Source organism: Hevea brasiliensis, chromosome 9 (genome assembly GCF_030052815.1).
Source record: "Hevea brasiliensis isolate MT/VB/25A 57/8 chromosome 9, ASM3005281v1, whole genome shotgun sequence".
Classification (NCBI taxonomy): domain Eukaryota; kingdom Viridiplantae; phylum Streptophyta; class Magnoliopsida; order Malpighiales; family Euphorbiaceae; genus Hevea; species Hevea brasiliensis.
In genome coordinates this window covers 97842924-97863342 of record NC_079501.1, presented here as the reverse complement: position 1 = coordinate 97863342, position 20419 = coordinate 97842924, and the positions used below count along the sequence as shown (strand labels likewise).

The 20419-nt window shown below is 34.9% G+C and overlaps 1 long non-coding RNA gene across 1 annotated transcript in view; it reads right to left on the bottom strand.

Moving 5' to 3' along the window:
• LOC131183325 (uncharacterized) overlaps positions 1-20419 on the bottom strand; it is a 115006-nt gene extending 94587 nt beyond the window's left edge. Inside the window, exon 1 of the long non-coding RNA XR_009151450.1 lies at positions 20332-20419. This is a non-coding gene — a long non-coding RNA (uncharacterized LOC131183325). The remainder of the gene's footprint in view (positions 1-20331) is intronic.

The following is a 20419-nucleotide window of genomic DNA, read 5'->3' as shown; positions in this document are numbered from 1 at the left end:
AGAGCATCTGATAAGCTCCAACTTGTTCATACTGATGTGTGTGGCCCTATGAGGACACCTTCTCTTAATGGAAGCAAGTATTTCTTACTATTTATTAATGATTACAGTAGAATGTGTTGGGTGTTCTTTTTAAAATTGAAGTCTGAGGTGTTCTTTAACTTTCAAAGATTTAAGTCTTTGGTGGAGAATCAATGCAACAAGAAAATCAAGGTGGTGAGATCAGATAATGGGCTGACTTTACTTCATATGAATTTGAGAAGTTTCTTCAAATGGCCAGTATTCTTCATCAATTAACAGTTCCATATACTCCACAGCAAAATGGAGTGTGTGAAAGAAAAAATAAGTCAGTCATGAACATGGCCAGATGTTTGTTACTTGAGAAGCAGCTTCCAAGAAGATTTTGGGCAGAATCAATCAACACTTCAGTGTACTTGCTTAATAGGCTACCAATTAAAGCTTTGAAAGATAAAACTCCATATGAGATGTAGTTTGGAGTTAAGCCTTCTGTTAAGCATCTTAGGATCTTTGGTTGTTTATGCTATATACAAGTTCCTAAGGTGAAAAGAGATAAATTAGATGAAAGAGCTGAAGTTGGTGTCTTTGTTGGCTATAGCAATCAATCAAAAGGCTATAGAGTATGGAATTTGAAGTCTGAAAAAATTATTGTGAGAAGAAATATCAAGTTTGCAGAGGAAGCTTCTTAGGATTGGGAGAAGTCGATTGTTGTCCCTTCTAAACAAATTTCAATTGACAATGTTATTCAAGAACCACAAGCAACTGATGAAGGTGAAGGCTATGATTCAAAAGATGTTGATGATGAAGCTATTAGAGGAACAAGAAGCTTGACTGATATATACAACAGATGTAATCTAGCTATAAGTGAACCAGTCAATTATGAGGAAGCAAAAAAATCTCAGGAATGAAGAGCAGCAATGCAGGAGGAGTTTGATATGATTTGCAAAAATAATACATGGTGCCTTATTGATAGACCAGCTGGAAAAAAGGTCATTGGTGTTAAATGGGTTTATAGGCTGAAGTTAAATCCTAATGGTACCATTAATAAGTATAAAGCTAGGCTTGTTGTAAAGGGTTACTCTCAACAATATGGATGGGATTTTGCAGAAACATTTGCACCAGTGGCCAGATTTGATACTATCATATTGCTTATTACTCTTGTAGCTCATAAGTGTTAGTATGTTTTTCAACTAGATGTAAAATCTGCCTTTTTGAATGGTCACTTGTAGGAGGAGATTTTTATTGAGAAACTTGAAGGCTTCATACAAAAAGGGAGTGAGAATAAGGTTCATTTGTTGAAGAAGGCCTTTTATGGCCTAAAACAGGCACGAAGAGCCTGGTATGGCAGAATTGATGAGCATCTAAAGAAGTTGGGGTTCATCAAAAGTTGCAATGAGGCTACATTATTTGTAAAGGAGAAGAATAGGGATTTATTGATTATTTCCATTTATGTTGATGATTTGTTGATCACTAGAGGCAATTATGAGATTGTGAATCAATTTAACAAGGAATGAAGAGTGTTTTTGAAATGAATGATTTGGGAAAAATTTCATGCTTTCTGGGAATCAAAATTTCTCAGTCAAAGCAAGGTTTTTTCTTGTGTCAAAAGAAGTATTTGATGGAAGTCTTAGTGAATTTTGGGATGCAAAATTGTAAAGAAGTTAGCACTCCTCTAATTCCTAATGACAAATTAAGCATCATGGATACAGGGAAGAAGGTTGATGCAAGTTTGTATAGAAGTCTTATTGGCTGCCTTCTTTATTTTTCAGTCACCAGACCTGATGCAATGTATGCAACTAGCATGCTTTCAAGATTTATGCAAGCTCTAAGTCAGTGTCATTTCAGAGCTGCAAAGAGGGTTTTAAGATATTTGAAGGGCACAGTAGATTATTGAATCCTTTATAGAAGGAATTGTGAAGTGAAGTTAAAAGGCTTTACAAATAGTGATTGAGCTAGTTCTATTGATTACATGAAGAGTACATCAGGTTCCTATTTTACTCTTGGATCTGGAATGGTGAGCTGGAGTTCTAAGAAGCAAGAAATAGTAGCTCAATCCATTATAGAAGCAGAGTACATTGCTGCTGCATCAGAAGTGAGTCAAGCCATATGGTTGAGGAAAATGCCAGTGGATTTGAAGTGTTATGAATTGCATGCTACTGAAATCTTATGTGATAGCAAGTCAGCTGTGGCCATGGTGAAAAATCTTGTCTTTCATGGAAAGACAAAGCATATAAAAATCAAGTATCATTTCTTGAGGGAAGTTGAAAGAGAAGGTGAAGTTCAACTTATCCATTGCAGCTCTGAAGATCAAGTTGCTGATATATTAATCAAAGGTTTGCAAAAGTCCATATTTGAAGATTTGAGAGAAAAGCTTGGAGTTCAAAGCAGCATCAGTGTCAAGGAGGAGTAAAGATGCAACAACTATGACACTAATGCTGTCACATTAGAAATATTTTGTTTAGAATTTTGTTGTTATAACTATGCTGTACCTTTTGACAGAAAAGTATGTTTAACTTTTGAACTAATGAACCAGCTTATTTTAGGCATGGTCTTAAGTAACATGTTTGCTTAATTTAAGGGAAGTTGGTGTTGACTGTCTATAAAAGCAAATTTTTGTATTGTCTATATAAAGCAATGAAAATATAGAGACTTTGATCTCTTCTCCCCAAAAAAATTTTTTTGCTCTGTTTTTATTTTTTAGTCCAACAGGGTAGCTTAGCTTTAAAGTTTCTCTTCCCAAGACTCTATCATCTCTCATCTAATCAGAATGCTAGAGTTGATGGGCTGGGCTTATGGAATCACAATTCTTGGTCTTAGTGTCTTTCTTGGCAAAGAAACTTTCACTTATTGGAATCTGACTCCCTTTTACACCTTTTAAATTCGCTTAGTTTAGTTAAGCCTAGCATGTCAAAAGAGGATCGCTTGATTTAGAAGCCTGATGTCAAAGGAAATTTTTCAGTCCACTCAATATACATGTGCCTTCTAGAAGCTAACATCCAAATCTCTACCAATTTCCCTAATATTTGGCTTGGTCTGACACCACCTAAGGCTGAGATGTTGGTGTGGTTAGCATGCAATGAAAGACTATGCTATCGGGAGTGGCTCTACAAGCTTATTATCCTATCTCAAGATTAAAACATTTGCCCGCATTGCTGCACTTCAAATGAGTCAGTATCACATATTTTCTTACATTGTACTTTTGCTTGGCACATTTGGTGCTGATTCTTGAAATGGTGGGAGATTAGTTCTTTGATTCCCAATTATGTTTCCTCTCTTTTTATTCAATGGAAATCTCTCAGCTTTGGCTCGTTTCAAAACAAGTTTTGGATGAATTTGTTTTGCATAATTACTTGGTCTATCTGGCTTTCAAGGAATGATTGGATCTTCAATAATAATAAGCAATCTATGACTTCTACTTGCTCTCTTATCCTCTTCCGGCTCTCTATTTGGATGAGAACTTTAGATGCTAATTTTCCTTTTTTAGGGTTAGAACTTTTGGCTTCATCACAGTGGACTAGATCTTAGTCCAACACTATTATACTTAGGCCACTCACGGTATGGATGCCCCCTCCTATTCGATGCTTGAAGTGGAATACTGACAGCTTATCTATAGGCAAACCTGGAGCAAGTGGAATAGGTGGTGTTTTAAGGGACTCATCTGGTAATTTTTTATCTATCTTTTCTTGCCCCATAGGATTGGCTGACTCAAATTCAGTTGAGTATATTGCAATTTTAAAAGCTCCCTAGTTATCTTGCTATTGTTCCTTGTTAAATCTATTAATTGATAAAATTATATTGGAATCAGACTCCAAAGTTGCACTTGCTTGGGCAATGAAAACATCTACTACTCCTTAGTGTTTATCATCTTTTTCAAACATAATTGATGATTGTATTAATTTGCTACCTTTCGTTAGCTTTAAGCATATCCTGCGCAGGGGTAATGCCATAGCCGATGGTCTTACCAAGCAAGGATTAAGTAGATTGGATGAGTTTATTGCATTTTTTTAACCTTTTGGGGTGCGCTTATTGTAGGTTGCAATAGATTCTAGCATGGTTGGTCTACAAGGGCGAAGGCCATCAATAGGAGGATGGATGTGTTTGATGTGTAGTTTCGGTTATAGCTATTTTTGCTATATTAATTGCCTAATTGGTTTGTTGCTTCTTTGCTTTTGTGTTTATCTTGTTGTGTTCTTCTTGAGAAGTTCAATTGCAGTATTCACTTTGTGCTTTGGTAATTTTGAGCTCTATTTTAGTTTAGTTGAGCATCTCTTTTGTAACATCCTCCCTGTACATGTTCTGTACGTTCTGTTGCTCCGGTGACCTAATGTCAGTCCGGGCAAGGATGTCTGGAACTACATTTCAGTGATAGTAAATAGACATATAATGATGAAATAAATAAAAAGAAAATACAAGAAAAATTTAAGAAAAATGAAAGAGATAAAATGAAACTAGGTTAAACGAGCCGGCACCGTAGCGATGGGTGACTGCACCGGGAAGTTACGGCGAAGGCAATTGCCAACCCCAGGACTACGAGGAACCCTCAGAATTAAATTTTGAGACATAATTAAAGGTTTAATGAAATATAATTGACACTAGAAATATCAAAGAAAAAATAATAAATTAGTATAAAAAAAACGAAAAATCGAGAAACAGACAAAAATCGGTGTTACCGAAAAATCGAGAATACAACCCAAAGCGGGGTATTTTGGTCATTTGACACCTAGAGTTGCCTTTTGACCTCAATGTCCATTAAAAATAAATGGTATTACACTTTGAAAATGTCATGAAAAATTAAATTGTAATACATTATATAAATAGTAAAAGAAATGAGGTAAATGTGCAAATAATGAAAGGTTGAATAATTAAACAATAAAACTAACCTAAGTGCTCCACTAACTCCTAATTTGGGACACATATGGGACTTTTTGACAATAGATCCCACTCATTTCATCTTCTTCTTCTACAATATTCTTCTTGCCGAAATGGAGCTCTCAACCAAAACCTCCATGGCCGCACACATTGCAAGCTTCATCAACCTATCATCAAGCCATGGTTCTCACACTTCTCTTCACTAAACCTTGTCTATACACCTTGGGAAGCATACTTGGAGCAAAAAGAAGGAAGTTTAGTGAGGTTTGAGCAAGCTATAAAAATAGGTAAGTGTCCAAATCCCCTCCCTTGCTTTAGTAAACTTCATGTTTAGGTTGAGGTGAGTTGAATGATGAAGAGAATGGAAGAATTTATTGAATTATGGAATTATTCAATTTCAGCAACCATGAGAACCTATGTTACTTGAGTTTTTCTTACCTCTAATGGATGGAAAATAATATTGATTTAGTCATTTTAAAGTTATAGTAATTTAGTTCCCATGTATATGTACATTGAGTACTTGAATTTAAGGGTTTGGAAAGCAATTTGTATACCTTAGCAAACTGCCACTTTTGGCAGCCTTTAAATTCATGAATTAGTGTTTGGTTTTATAAATTTTCTTGATAAATTATGGTGAAGATGAATTGTGGGCAGTGTATGTGAAGTAATGGTTGTGAGGTATATGTAATAATCAAGTATTTTCATGTATATATTATGTTGAAATTAACTTTGTAAATTAGGGTTGTATAATGTACATGGAGCACTTGTATATTCTGCCCAAATGGACATGATTGAGATATGATAAATGGTATAAAAGTGTTATGAATGTATATTTGTAGTTTTGGGAGGAGGAGAAATATCATTTGAAAGTGTTCATTTATGTGCAGATTGTGTGTTGTGAAGGCAGAAGGTAAATTGAACCATAAGTGACAATTGGTGATCTCAATTGATATGAGGCCAATTGAAGCCAAAACTAGACATAAAATATGTCAACTTTCATATAGAAATGTTGCCAAAATTCTGCCTAGAAACTGACCTTAAAAATGACCTAATCCGGAATTGGTAATGTGCAAGCCCAGATTTTTGACCATATAAACAGTAGTCACTAAGATGACCATAACTCACTCAAAACAGGTCCAAATGACCTGAAATTTTTACCATGGAAAGCTTAGACATAGAGCTATAATTCTTATGAAGACACAAAGCCCAAAAATGGCCAGAACCAAGTCAAATTGCTTGCCCAAGTTAGGGTACCAAAATTGTCAGAACTGAATTTAACCTAAAATTTGACCAAATTTTGCACTAAAGATGTAATCTGTCCAGCTTTAGTAAATTGACCATATCTTGGTCTATTCAACTCAGAATGACCTGAAATTTGTGCCAAAAGTTCAATAAGACATAGAGCTAAAATTTTTCTTCTTTGACCAAAAGCTAAAAACCAATAGAAATAGGACATTAGGCTAGACCAATCTAGCACACTAAAACTGAAAATTTGGCATTAACATACAACGAAGCTTTGAAGTAATTTGGCAATAAATGCCAACTTGTAAAAAAGGTAAATTGCACTATATTGGCAGCATATTGAATTACAAATTGTGACATGTTGATACTAGAATCAACTTATCCATGATATCTAAAAAGGTCAATATTTGCATTGACTTCTGAATTGCATAATAACTAGTAAACTCTAAAAATAAAGAATTAAAAAATTAATCTGTAACGTGCCCTAGTTTGCCTAGTTGACTAGTTTGGATAGGTTGGCATGCCAATAGAATTCTGACAGCTGTTCTATAAATGGCTTTATGCCATACTGTGTTTTTACGGCTTATTATGCCGCACTGTGATTTTAATAGCCTACGACTATACGGATTGTGTTATTATACTTGGCTTATCACCTGATTGACTATATGGCTTTTTAGTCACACTGTTTGCACACCGGGAGACACTTTGTGACCGATGGTGTGACGGCCCGAGGTACTAGGTACCCAGTGCCAGTATATCCGTTTATCCAGTCTGGTCAGTGTATAGGCTACACGGGCAGTTAATTTAAGCATTATTAAATTCAAATAGCCAAATTCAGTTTATTGACATACAGCACCACAAAAAATTAGCAAAAATGAAAGTTTAGCAAATAAAAGTAGAATCAACAACTGCAAAGAATATCGATGTCATAAATTCATAAACAATTCATTTATTTTATTTTAGTGTATATTTCTTTATATTTGACACCACTAAGCAGAATTGCTTAGCACGTTACTTTTGCTACGCGTAGGTATTGGAGACACAGCTGGGGAGCTCAGCAGACCTACGACCGGGTGAGACATCAGATTTGCACAGGAGTCCAAAGTCATCTCCACTACACTGCATACATAGTAGGACTTAGGATCTTGTGTAATGACTATCAGTTATATTTTGATATTTTGTTATGTAATATGTATATCATAAAACTTTAAGGTTTGTAATAATTTGTACATATTAAACTCCTATAGAGAGTGTTTGGATTAATGTAAATTATGATGGATTGTATTTTAAAACTATGAAATTTTGAGACTAAAAAATTAGTTGGAAGGTTAAGATTATCATATTGAACTGTTTTTAACAGGTTTAGAAAGACAGTTTGTCCGAAATACATACGGCACCTTGCCGAATTTTTATTACCATTTTTGAAACACTGATTTTATTAAAATATGAAAATAGAAACAGTATGTTGTGAATATCACATAAAGATTTCTTAAATCAAATTGAGTTCAGAAATTGAGATAATCACAGACTAGGTGCTCCGATACGCCGTGTAGCACGCCTTGCTCGGCTACACTGTAGACGGGCGAGGGGTGTTACATCTTTGTATCACGTTTCTCTAGGTTTTTTCACCTAACATACGTTGTCCTAGGTTGGATGTGCGAGAGAGGTCTATTGACTGGGTTCTAATTGGATGGTGCATGTTAAGTTTTTCTTAGATTGTATATAAAATCAATAAAATTAGATTGCTTATAAAAAAAAAAAAATTAATTGTTTAGTAAAATTATTTAAAACTTTTAAATAGTTTAACTGTTTAGTTAAAAAGTACTTAAAATGAATTTAATTTGTCAAATGACCAAAACAGATATATCATTGAGTGTTGTAGTTATTAAAATGGGGGAGTGTTAATATTTTTTAAAAATTATTATGACAATATAGTATTTTACTTAATCAAATAGTAGTTTTAAAATAAATAGATAAGCCGTACTGCTAGAATTATGACTAGCAGTCAAAAAGGTGTAACAGTCAAAATAATAAATATATTGGGTTGTGTATAAAAGAGACTGAGAGGACTGACTAATATATTTACTATAAGCAGTTATATAGTGTTGGCTCTTAGTTGTAATTGGGTTGATGAGTAGATAGTGTTGAGCTTGTAATTGATGATTTATTATTATTGATAGCAAAAGATAGCGTGTCTGTGAATGTAGCCCTATATTGAAGTGGTGAACCATATAAATATTATTATTTTGTGCATTTATTTTGTTTCTTTGTAATTTATACACTTCTGCAGTATACAATATGTACCTTACTTGTGACTTCTAATTTATTTAAATAATTTTTTTAACTTATTAAATAATTTTTTTAACTTATAAGTAAAACTAAACACTAATCTACTTATAAATAAATTTGACCGATTTATATGCCAAACTAAATACTCTCGAAGAGGAGGCGATATTGGTAATAAGAGTACGTCCACTATCTTCGATCTAATTTATTAGGTTGTTGTGAATTTAATATGACTTATTGAATTTGTCTTCATAAATAAATTTAAAAGTTTTTATTTTTTAAAAATAAAAAATAAATAAAATTATTTTATTTCTTAAATTATTATAAATATTTTAAAATTATTAGAAGTTGAAACTCAACTTAAAATTAGGTTCCAACATATGATTTATTTAGAGTTAATTATAAAAATCCAAATTTTGCTAAAGTTTGCGGTTATAGCTAATTATTTTGATTTTAAATTATATATGCTACTTTAATTTTTAGATTTGTGTCGATTAATTGAATCCAAATTAAAAAAAAAGGGCTTTTAATTGCTAGCACTACATATCTCATATGGCACATTTAGATGTTAAACCATGCAAAAAATTATTAATTTTATTTAAAAATTTATTAAATATTTAAAAATGAATAAAATAAAATAAATATTTTACGTTCTTTTTATACACCTTTCTCTCTACCGATCTTAAACATGTTTTATATCAAGAATTTTTTTTATCTAGATTTAATTCATTATAAATTTAAAAATATAAATAAACAAATAAATTATACTTCTTTTATATTATAATGAATCAAATTTAAACGATCATTTTTATATGTGAAATTTTTAATCACTACAGTTTTGCCATGGTGGGACAATTTGAGAATGATAACATATTCCTTTCAAATTTGACTATAATTAGTACAAAAACAAAAGGCTGAATATATAATTGATGAAATTGAAATGATACACTATAACTGCAAATTTTATTATTAAAAGTTTTGAATTTTTTTAACACTACAACTCAACTCAACTCAACTAAGCCTTTATTCCAAGAATTTGGGGTCGGCCATATAGATTCTCTTTCTCCATTCTAAATGATTTTGGGTTAAATCCTCGAAAATGTATAATGCTTCTAAGTCATATTGTACTACTCTTCTCCAAGTCAATTTAGGCCTCCCCCTTCTTTTCTTTCTATCCTCTAACCTAATGTGTTCTACTTATTTAACTGAAGCCTCTGTATATCTACACTTCACATGATCAAACCACCTCAATCTTCCTTCTCTCAACTTATCCTCAATTAGCATCACTCCTACCTTTTCTTTAATACTCTCATTACGGACTTTATCTAGTCTAGCATGACCACTCATTCACCTTAACATTCTTATCTCCGCAACTCTTATCTTAGACACATATGACTCCTTCAGTGCCTAACACTTACTACCATATAACATGACCGGTCGTATGGCTGTATGGTAGAATTTTCCTTTCAAATTATTGGGAATTTTGCGATCACATAAAACTCTCATGGCACTTCTCCACTTCAACCATCCGGCTTTAATCCTATGATTAACATCCTCCTCACATCCCCCATCTACTTGAAGGATTGAGCCAAGATATTTAAAGTGATTACTTTGGAGCAGTACCACTCCATCCAAACTAACTCCTTCCCTATCACTAGTTCGGCCTTCACTGAACTTGCAATGCATGTATTCTATTTTCGTTCTACTTAACTTAAAACCCTTTGACTCTAGAATACTTCTCCAAAGCTCTAACTTTCTATTGACTCCTTTTCGCATCTCATCTATCAGAACTATATCATTTGCAAACATCATATACCAAAGGATACTCTCTTGTATATGTTTTGTCAATTCATCTAAAACTAATGTAAAAAGGTAAGGGCTTACAGCTGAACTTTGGTGTAATCCAATTGAGATAGGAAAATCTCTTGTGTCCCCTCCCACTGTGTGCACAATAGCAGTTGCTCCTTCATACATATCTTTCAACACTTGTATGTACCTAATAGATACCCTCTTTTGTTCTAACACTCTCCATAAAGACATCTCTTGGAATACTATCATAAGCCTTCTCCAAATTGATAAAAACCATGTGTAAATCTTTCTTCACATCTCTATATTTCTCCATCAAGCTTCTAATGAAAGATTGCTTCTATAGTTGAACGATCGGGCATGAAGCCAAATTGATTGGGAGAGATAGAAGTGTCATGACGTAGTCGATATTCCACAACTATCTCCCACAACTTCATAGTATGGCTCTTGAATTTAATTCTCCTGTAGTTTGAGCAACTCTATATGTCTCCCTTATTGTTAAAAATATGTACTAAAATACTCCTCCTCCATTCATCAAGCATTTTCTTTGAGTTTAAAATCTTATTAAATAATTTAGTTAACCATGCCATTCCCATATCTCTTAAACACTTCCACACTTCAATTGGTATTCCATCGGGTCCACAGGCTTTACCCACTTTTATTCGCTTAAGTGCTTCCTTTACTTCTAAAGATCTAATCCTTCTAGTATAATTCACATTCTTTTCAATTGCTCTGTAGTCTATATTCTCGCTATTACCACTTTGACTATTGTTAAAGAGATCATCAAAATAATTTCTCCATCTTTTTTTAATGTCCTCATCTTTCACCAATACTTTTCCTTCTTTATCCTTAATGCACCTAACTTGATTGAGATCTTGACATTTCTTTTCTCTCCTCCTTGCTAATCTATAAATATCTTTCTCTCCTTTTTTAGTTCCAAGTTTCTCATATAACTTTTCAAAGGTCTGCGCTCTTGCTTGACTAACTGCCTTTTTTGCCTCTTTCTTTGCTATCTTGTATTGTTCATATGCCTCATTATTATCATACTTAGGTAATTTCTTGTACCATTCTGTTTTTCTCTTCACTGCCTTTTATACTTCCTCATTCCATCACCATCTCTCTTTTGAAGGTGGTCCATGTCCTCTAGACTCTCCAAGTACTTTCTAGCTACTTCTCTAATCTTTGATGCCATCTGTATCCACATATCATTGGCCTCCACATCTAGCTTCCATGCTTCGGACTCGAGAAGCTCATTTTTGAACTTCACTTGCTTTACTCCTTTCAACTCCCACCACTTTGTTCGAGCTACACTATTTCTTCTAACCTTACTTGAATTATTCCTAAACTTGACATCCAAGACTACTAACCGATGTTGACTTGTTAAAGCCTCTCCTGGAATGACCTTGTAATCTTTGCATAGAGCTCTATTTGTCTTCCTGGTTAAGAGGAAGTCAATTTGGCTTCTATGTTGCCCACTTTTAAAAGTCACTAAATGTGACTCTCTTTTTATAAAGTAGGTATTTGCTAGTATTAGGTCGTATGCCACAGCAAAATCCAAGATGCTTTTTCCCTCCTCATTTCGGCTGCCAAAACCAAAACCTCCATGAACATTGTCATAACCTTGCCTATCATTTCCTACATGTCCATTCAAATCTCTACCGATAAAAACATTCTCTTTATTTGGTATGCTTTGTATTAGATCATCCATATCTTCCCAAAACCTTTGTTTCCTCTCACTATCTAGTCTTATTTGTGGTGCATAAGCATTAACTACATTTATTGTTTCTCCTTCTAGTACTAGCTTTACTAGTATAATTATATCTCCTACTCTTTTCACAACTATTACAGCATCTTTCAATGTCCTGTCTATGATTATGCCCACTCCGTTCTTGTTCCTCTTCTTTCTGGTAAATCACAGTTTGTACCCTAAATTATCCACTTCCTTGCTTTTCTCTCCTACCCATTTAGTCTCCTAAATGCAAACAATATTCACCCTTCTTCTTTTCAAGGTATCTACAAGCTCTATTAATTTTCTTGTAAGTGATCCAACATTCCAAATACCAACCCTGATTCTCCTCCTATCATGTTCATTCCTAATTGATCTTCTTCTATGATATCTTCTATTGTTCTCTATGCCTATCTTGTGTTCTGTTCCACTATCTGTTCTATTATCTGTCCTGTGGACTAATTTCTTTACCCACACCCGTCCATGTTGTGGGAACCCTTGCTCATTTAACACCACACCCGGGCACCGATATGGCACGTCGCTTTCTGTGAACGTCCTATACCCTTGCATATTTCTCACTACACCCGGGCTCCGATGTAGCGTGTCGTAAGTAGAGGACACCCCAACGTTTATATCATTTGAATTCATATCATAGGATGTGATGAAATTTTTATACTGGTTGTCACCTATCGCGACTCTCATCCTTTATCCGGGCTTGGGACCGGCTAAGCACAAATTACTTAGGCGGAGTTAATTTTTTTAACACTAATCCTAATTAAATATATTTAAATAAAATTATTTTTTTAATAAAATTTGACAGTTTATTAATAAGAATAATAAGATTAATATAGCATAATATTCTCATAAGAAAAAAAATATAAACATAGACAGTTAAAATATTCTATCCAGAGATGATCTGATAGAGTAGAATAACCTTCTGGGTAGCAACTAGTCCTTTTTTATATTGAACGAACAAAGAAATCTTCTACAATACTGCCATTTCGGAATCTTGTTAGCTCTGTGGATCACAAAAGATATTAAACTACCAAACGTCAATGGAAGAACCACACTACTAGGCTCTATCTCAATACCCATACTTGAGTCTCCAACAAAAAAAAAAAATTAACGATCCTGTATTTTAAATTACCAAATAAACCATTCAAATATTGAACAAAATAATGGGGAGATAGGAGCCCAATACTAGAGAAAGAACCTCATATCTATTTTTAAATGATACAAATATGAGAGAAGAAACTTAGATATGTTTAAACGAACACATATATGAGAGTTTATTAGAAAAAATAACAAAAAAACAATAAAAGGGAAAGGAGAACAATCTAAGGGTAGTCACCGATGAGAAACTCATCACTGACTAGGGAAAAAAAAAATTTAAAAGAGAAAAAGAAAGAGAGAGGAAAGAGGAGGGGAGGAAGAGTGGATGAAGACTTGATTTAAATAAAATTATTAGAAATCAAGAATTGAAAGTTTTCAACATCAAATTAAAGAAGAGAGTTTAATTATTTTAACAAAAAATGTTAATATTGTACATCCCTAGAAGAGATGTCCATCCTTGTTTCTTTGAAAGATGAGGACTCTTCCAAAACGTGATGTCTCTCATTTTTTTCATTGGATGTCTGACTCATAATATAAAAGATGTCTGTCTAATTTTTTTCCAGAAACAAACATATATCTTCCATAGAGTCTTAAAAAAAAAATAATTCAATATTACCTATAATATGAAATTTCTAAGTCTACAGAGATGAATATTAATACTTTAAAAGTCTATAATGTGTAGGGGCCAAGAAACTTACGCCAAGCTGCACTCTAAGTCTTGGGTAGTCTATGGAGTGATGATATGTATGTTCTCAAGTAGACCAGTCAGGTGAAATTTTTTATCTACATTCTAAGGGAAGACGTTGCTAGGAAAGCAATAAATTAATTAAATTGGTGACAAGACGTATAGTATGGGAAAGATTGACACACGATCAATCCTTCCAAAAATACAAGATTCAGTCTTAAATCTCAAACTCAAATACAGCACATAGCCCTTGTTTTCGCAGAAAATTATAATTGATTGATTAAAAAAAAAAACTGAAAATAAGGAAAACAAAAGAGTTTATAGAGGATTTCACAATCTCAAAATAAGAAAAAATAAACTTCCACTAAATATAAATCAATCCAAGAAAGGAAGTGAAAATATGATTTCTAAGAGAAAAAATATATATAAATTCAGAAATCGCCGCGAACACCATTCTGAGTTGAATGTTCATTCCCATTATTTTTTAGGCCGTGCATGTGATTTATACAATTTACTAGGTCAAGCCGTGTAACCTTGCGGACCTTTGCACACTATTTGATAGAGTTTTATACAAAAGAAGACACACGGTCATAGACACGACTATGGAACTGAAGTCTTGTGATGTGCCTTTTCTTTAGAAGAGGAGACACAGCCAAAGGACTAGGCTTAAGCAAGCAGCGTAATTCACCGGACACTCCATCAATCACTTCTACTGGCAAAGAACTCAATCTCAAGTTATGATCTGGATATCCAAGCTAACAATCTGGCAAATAGTTTTACAAATTAGCAACATTAAAAGTCCTGGAAATATTCCCCATCCAATGCAAGTCCACCACATAGGCATTGTGATTGATCTTCTTGGTGATCTTGAAAGGACCACATTTCCTTTGCTTTAGTTTATGACTTGCTCTAATTATCAATCTAACTCTGCTAAGGAATAGAACGTACGCAAATCTAACCTACACATATAAATCATATAACCATACAGTAAAAAAAAAAAAAAAAACATATGATTTAATGTGGTTCAACCGTAAAATTTACGTTCACGGACAAGACAAGAGAAAAAGTTCCACTATAAAAATATATTCAAAATTCAAGACGCATAGAAATAATAGTACCATAACTTCATCCATAGAAATAATAATATACCATAATTTCATCCCCAACTTCAAATGTCATAAATCTCATGTACCCATCTTCAGCTTCTTGAATTTTGCATTGGCCTTTTCTAGCTTCTTCTTCACGCCTTTTTGAACTGACTGGACTTGTTATACTAGATTTTCTGCTGCAGTACTAAGTCCAGGGACCTTTGGCAATTTTACCAAGTCCAAAGTATGATCGGGAATTTCTCTCGTAACAATAGAAAATGGTGTTCCACCTGTAGCACTATGAACAACATTGTTATAGGCAAACTCATATGGCAAATTATTAAGTCCCATTGCTTAGGTCGCTCTGCACAAATGCTTCTAATCAAATTTCTCAAAGTTCTGTTCACTTATGTCTAACCATCAATTTGCATTATCACATTATTTTATTGCATTACCACATTAACATGGATTACGATTGTTAGATCATTTTATCTAAAATTACTAGTGAAATACATTTCAACTTTATACATGTTATGTATATTTTTTATATATCTTATTCATCATAAATTTAAAATGTAAAAATATAAATTTCATTTATTTATATGTCTATATATATATATATATATATATATGTGTGTGTGTGTGTGTGTGTGTAATTTTTTGAATCTATAATAAATTGAATTTAGATAATAATTTACTGAATGTAAATTTTTTATCTTTCCTTTCATGAAAAGTGAATTTTTTATCATTAAAGTGTATACCATAGTGGCAATTTGAGAATAATAGCATATTCCCTTTGAATTTGACAATAATTATACAAAATTCAAACACTAAGCATACTATTATTTATGTGACTTGAATTTTGGATATATTTTCATGGATCTAATTTTGTCCGATTGAAATATTTTTATGAGGTCTGTGATAGTAGTGGAGACACGGGCCAATAGGCTTAGGCCCAAAGCCCATCATTGACCTTGTCGGGGATGTGGGGGGCAATGCTCTTTACGGTATGGACCAATATAAACATTGTATTTTTTGTTTCTTGTGACAGTATTGTGAGAAATTTAGAAAACATACTGAAATTAGGTGTCACGACACAACCTATGGGTCGGACCGGCACTAGGACCTGGGCCAGCCTAAAGCCCCCGAGGCCCGTAGTAAGCCTAACTATTTCTCAATCCAACTCTAAGGCCCATTTGGGCCCAATTTCAAGAAAATCAACCGGACAGAGTCCGGCCATAAAATGGACCTTTCAACGGGGAGTTTTGACTCACCTGACCTGTAAACACAATATATAATCAATTGGGGAGCTCAGCTCACCCTCCACATACTCATACAACATAAAAATAAATGGGAGCTCAGCTCCCTCATCCAGTCCATCAACATGCATAAAAAATAAGTTTACAGGTCCAAAATAACAATTTATATTATAGACCCAAATCAAATAAATATTTCTAACACATGCGAAAATTCTAAGAGTTAACAGGTTTATACAAACATTAATGAACGACCTGCGAGGGAGAAAAGCAGGTTAACCTCAGTAGAGTGAAATGCAGCATCAGCAATATTTTCATATCATAACAACAAAAAGGTAATTTGGAGTACTCACGCACCCAGTAGTGTCAAATCATAAATATATGGGAGCTGATCCCCTATATAGCTCTCTTAAATCCAACCTGTGCCAGCGAAGAACTCAAGCCGGACTTTCGCTTAATAAACTAAATCGGGGTCCCAGTGAAGAACTCAAGCCGTGACTACCCCGAAGGATCGGGTCCCAGCAAAGATCTTAAGCTGTGTCTACCCATCCTATCCATAGCCAACACCAAATCACACGCACGCCAACGCACGCACACTGTTCCAAATTACCACAACAACATACATGGCACTTTAACAGTTGTGAATGCAACATAAAACGTGCCTAGAGTTTAACTACATATATATATGCATATAAGTGATGCATGGGCATGCTTGAGCATATAATAATATCGAAATTACAATTAAAATTAATATTTTACTCACAGACTTGATAACAGTCACTGTGGCGGCTGGGCGGAGGAAGAAGGCTGTCCCGGCTCACCTGACAATTTTATTACAATTGTTTAATACAATTGACTCAATACAAATCAAGAAAAGATCAAATACGTCCTAAGTCGTGCCGAAAATCCGGCAGAGTCTTCCCTATACCTAGGACCTACCCAACCTGCAAATGGGTTTAAAACACACTTCTATATCCACCAACCATACACCCACAACTCAATCATATCACACAGCCCCTCCTGGGCCCATCCAAACAATCATCAATCACAACATGTAAATTATAGTTTAGTCCTTATAATTGACCCTTTTTGCAAAAACTATCCAAATAAACTCTAAAAATTCTAAAACTTTGTCCTGCGGTCCTTAGCAATATTACTAGGCTAATGCAAAAAGAATCATAATTTTCTGAGCTACCACGAATATTTTATGGATTTTTAATCTCATTTAAGCACTAGAAAATTACAAAAAAGTAAGGTTCGGGTTTACCTATGCCGATTCCGACTTCGGGGACATGCTCGGGACATTTGACAATGGTGGGGTAGCCAAAATCTCGATCTAATTCGGAGACTTTTTCGGTAGCCGGTCTGTCTGGCCGTAAATTCACAGATCCAGACAACTGTCGAATTTTCGAGAATTAAAGATACCTACACGAAGCCCACAACACGGGGGTTAGTACATAAATTTTATGGAATTTTCTAAGCTCATTTAATGCTCGGAAAAATACTGAGAAGTTCCGTGGGACCCACCAAAAAACAGTATCAAAAAATTTCAAAATTTATGTTGCCGCGAAGCTCTCGACGAGTGGAGCGCTCTGGTACTCTCGGTTTTCTCGTGGGGTTTACGGTTTGCGAGAAATCTAACCCAAAAGTCAAAATGGGCTAAAACTTCCTGGACAAAAATTGGACAAACCGCTGGATGGATTTTGGTGTTCTTGGTGTCTATGGAAAGCTCTCGAGGTGTAGATGGTATTTGACACAAGACCCAGCCCAAATGGTGGCCGAATCGGCCGGATTTCGGCTGGGAAGACAAAGTGGTGCGCTGCGCGTCGCTTCGCTTCACGTGACGTTTCCCGGCGTTCCAGGCGGCCACCTGCGAGCTGGGGTGGCTGGGGAGGGGCGCCAGCGAGGTGGGGAGGCGGCTGGCTGGCGAGGGGAGGTGAGAGGAGAGAGAAAATAGGAGAGAGAGAGAGAGAGAGAGAGAGAGAGAGAGAGAGAGAGAGAGGGGGGGGAGGAGAACGCGCGCAGGAAGAGGAGAAGAAGAAGAAAAGGAGCCGGCCCGATTCGGTCGGTCTGATCCGGTCCGGTTCGATTTGACCGGTTCGATTCATGATATAAAATTTTGAATTTTTACTTTGTCTTGGGACCGAAAACGAGGCCCAAAAATTCTGAAAAAATTCTAGAAAACTTAAAAAAATTCGTAGACTCCAAATATATTTTTAGTTTTGCCACGTGGTTTTTAAATTAATTTTTAAAAATCATTAAAGTTTTATATTTTCGGGAAATCAAACCCGATTTCGAAAATCTAAAAAATTTCAAATAATTTCCTAAAATTCAAATAAAATAAAATATCAATAATTACCCAAAAATAATAAATTTAAAAATTAGGGGTGTTACATTAGGGTTTAAGAGTTCTAATTAACGCTTTAATTGGAATTTTGATACCAAAGGCCATGGATGACTATTTACTATTTACTTTTAACTTTTCACTTAAAATGCATTTTTTTATTTATGAGTTAATTTAAAAATAAATAGCTAATTATATGATAAAATTATTTAAAATTAATTTTTAAATAATTTATATTTTTAAATAATTTATGTGTTTGATTAAAAGGATGTGTAATAGGAAGTGTTGTGGTTGCTGTGTAATCGATCCAATTTATTGGGTTTGTTGCGAATTTTTAATAGGATTTGTTTTGTCACGACCCAACCTATGGGCCGGACCGGCACTAGGACCTGGGCCAGCCTAAAGCCTCCGAGGCCCGTAGTAAGCCTAACTGTTCATTAACCCAACTCTAAGGCCCATTTGGGCCCAATATCAAGAAAACAAACGGACAGAGTCCGGCCATAAAATGGACTTACCAACGGGGAGTTTTCGACTCACCCGACCTGTAAACACAATATATAGTCAATTGGGGAGCTCAGCTCACCCTCCACATACTCATCAACATAATAATAAATGGGAGCTCAGCTCCCTCATCCAATCCATCAAACATGCATAGCATATTAAGTTTCTGAGTCCCAAAATAATAATTTAGTTTATAGACCCAAATCAAATAACATTTCTAACACATGCAGAAATTTTAAGATTTAACAAGTTTATACAAACGGTAATAATTGACCTGCGAGGGAGAAAAGCAGGTTAACCAAAATAAAATCCTCCTGTAGCCTGAAAAAAATATTGAACAGGAGTGAGCGTTCGGCTCAGAGAGTAAAATATCAATTTTAACCATAATCTCTATAACTATCTAGAACTAATGCACCCTGTAGAGTGAAATGCAACATCAACAACATTTTCACATCATAACATCAAAAAGGTATTTTGGAGCACTCACACACCCTGTAGTATCAATCATAACATATGGGAGCTGATCCCTATCTGACTCTCTTAAATCCAACACAGTGCGGCCGAATTACTCAAGCTCGGACTTCCACTTAATAACCAAATCGAGGGTCCCAGAATTACTCAAGCCGTGACTACCCCTCGAAGGATCGGGTCCCAGCCAATTACTCAAGCGTGGCGCCCGTCCTATCCATAGTCCACACCACATCACACGCACGCCAACGCACGCACTGCTGCTCCAAATTACCACAACAACATCCATGGCACATCAACAGTTATGAATGCAACATAAATCGTGCCTAGAGTTTAACTACATAAATATATGCATATAAGTGATGCATGGGCATGCTGAACATATAATAATATCGAAATTACAATTAAAATTAATATTTTACTCACAGACTTGACGATGGTCACTGAGGCGGCTGGGCGGAGGAAGAAGGCTGTCCCGGCTCACCTGACAATTATATTACAATTATTTAATACAATCTGACTCAATTCAAACAAAGAAAAAGACCAATACGTCCTAAGTCGTGCCGAAAATCCGGCAGAGTCTCCCCTATACCTAGGACCTACCCAACCTGCAAAAGAGCTCAAAACACACTTCTATATTCACAATCCATATGCCCACAACTCAATCACATCACACAGCCCCTCCTGGGCCCATCAAATCAGTCATCCATCACAATACGCAAAATTTCAATTTAGTCCTTATTATTGATCATTTTTGCAAAAACTGCCCAAACAAGCTCTAAAAATTATAAAACTTTGCCCCGCGGTCCTTAGCAATATTACTAAGCTATTGCAAAAAGAATCGTAATTTTCTAAGCTACCACGAATATTTTATGGATTTTTAATCCTATTTAAGCACTAGAAAATTACGAAAAAGCAAGGTTCGGGTTTACCTTTGCCGATTCCGACTTCGGGAACACGCTCGGGACGTCTGACAATGGGGGGCTAGCCAAAACCTCGGTCCAATTCGGAGACTTTTCC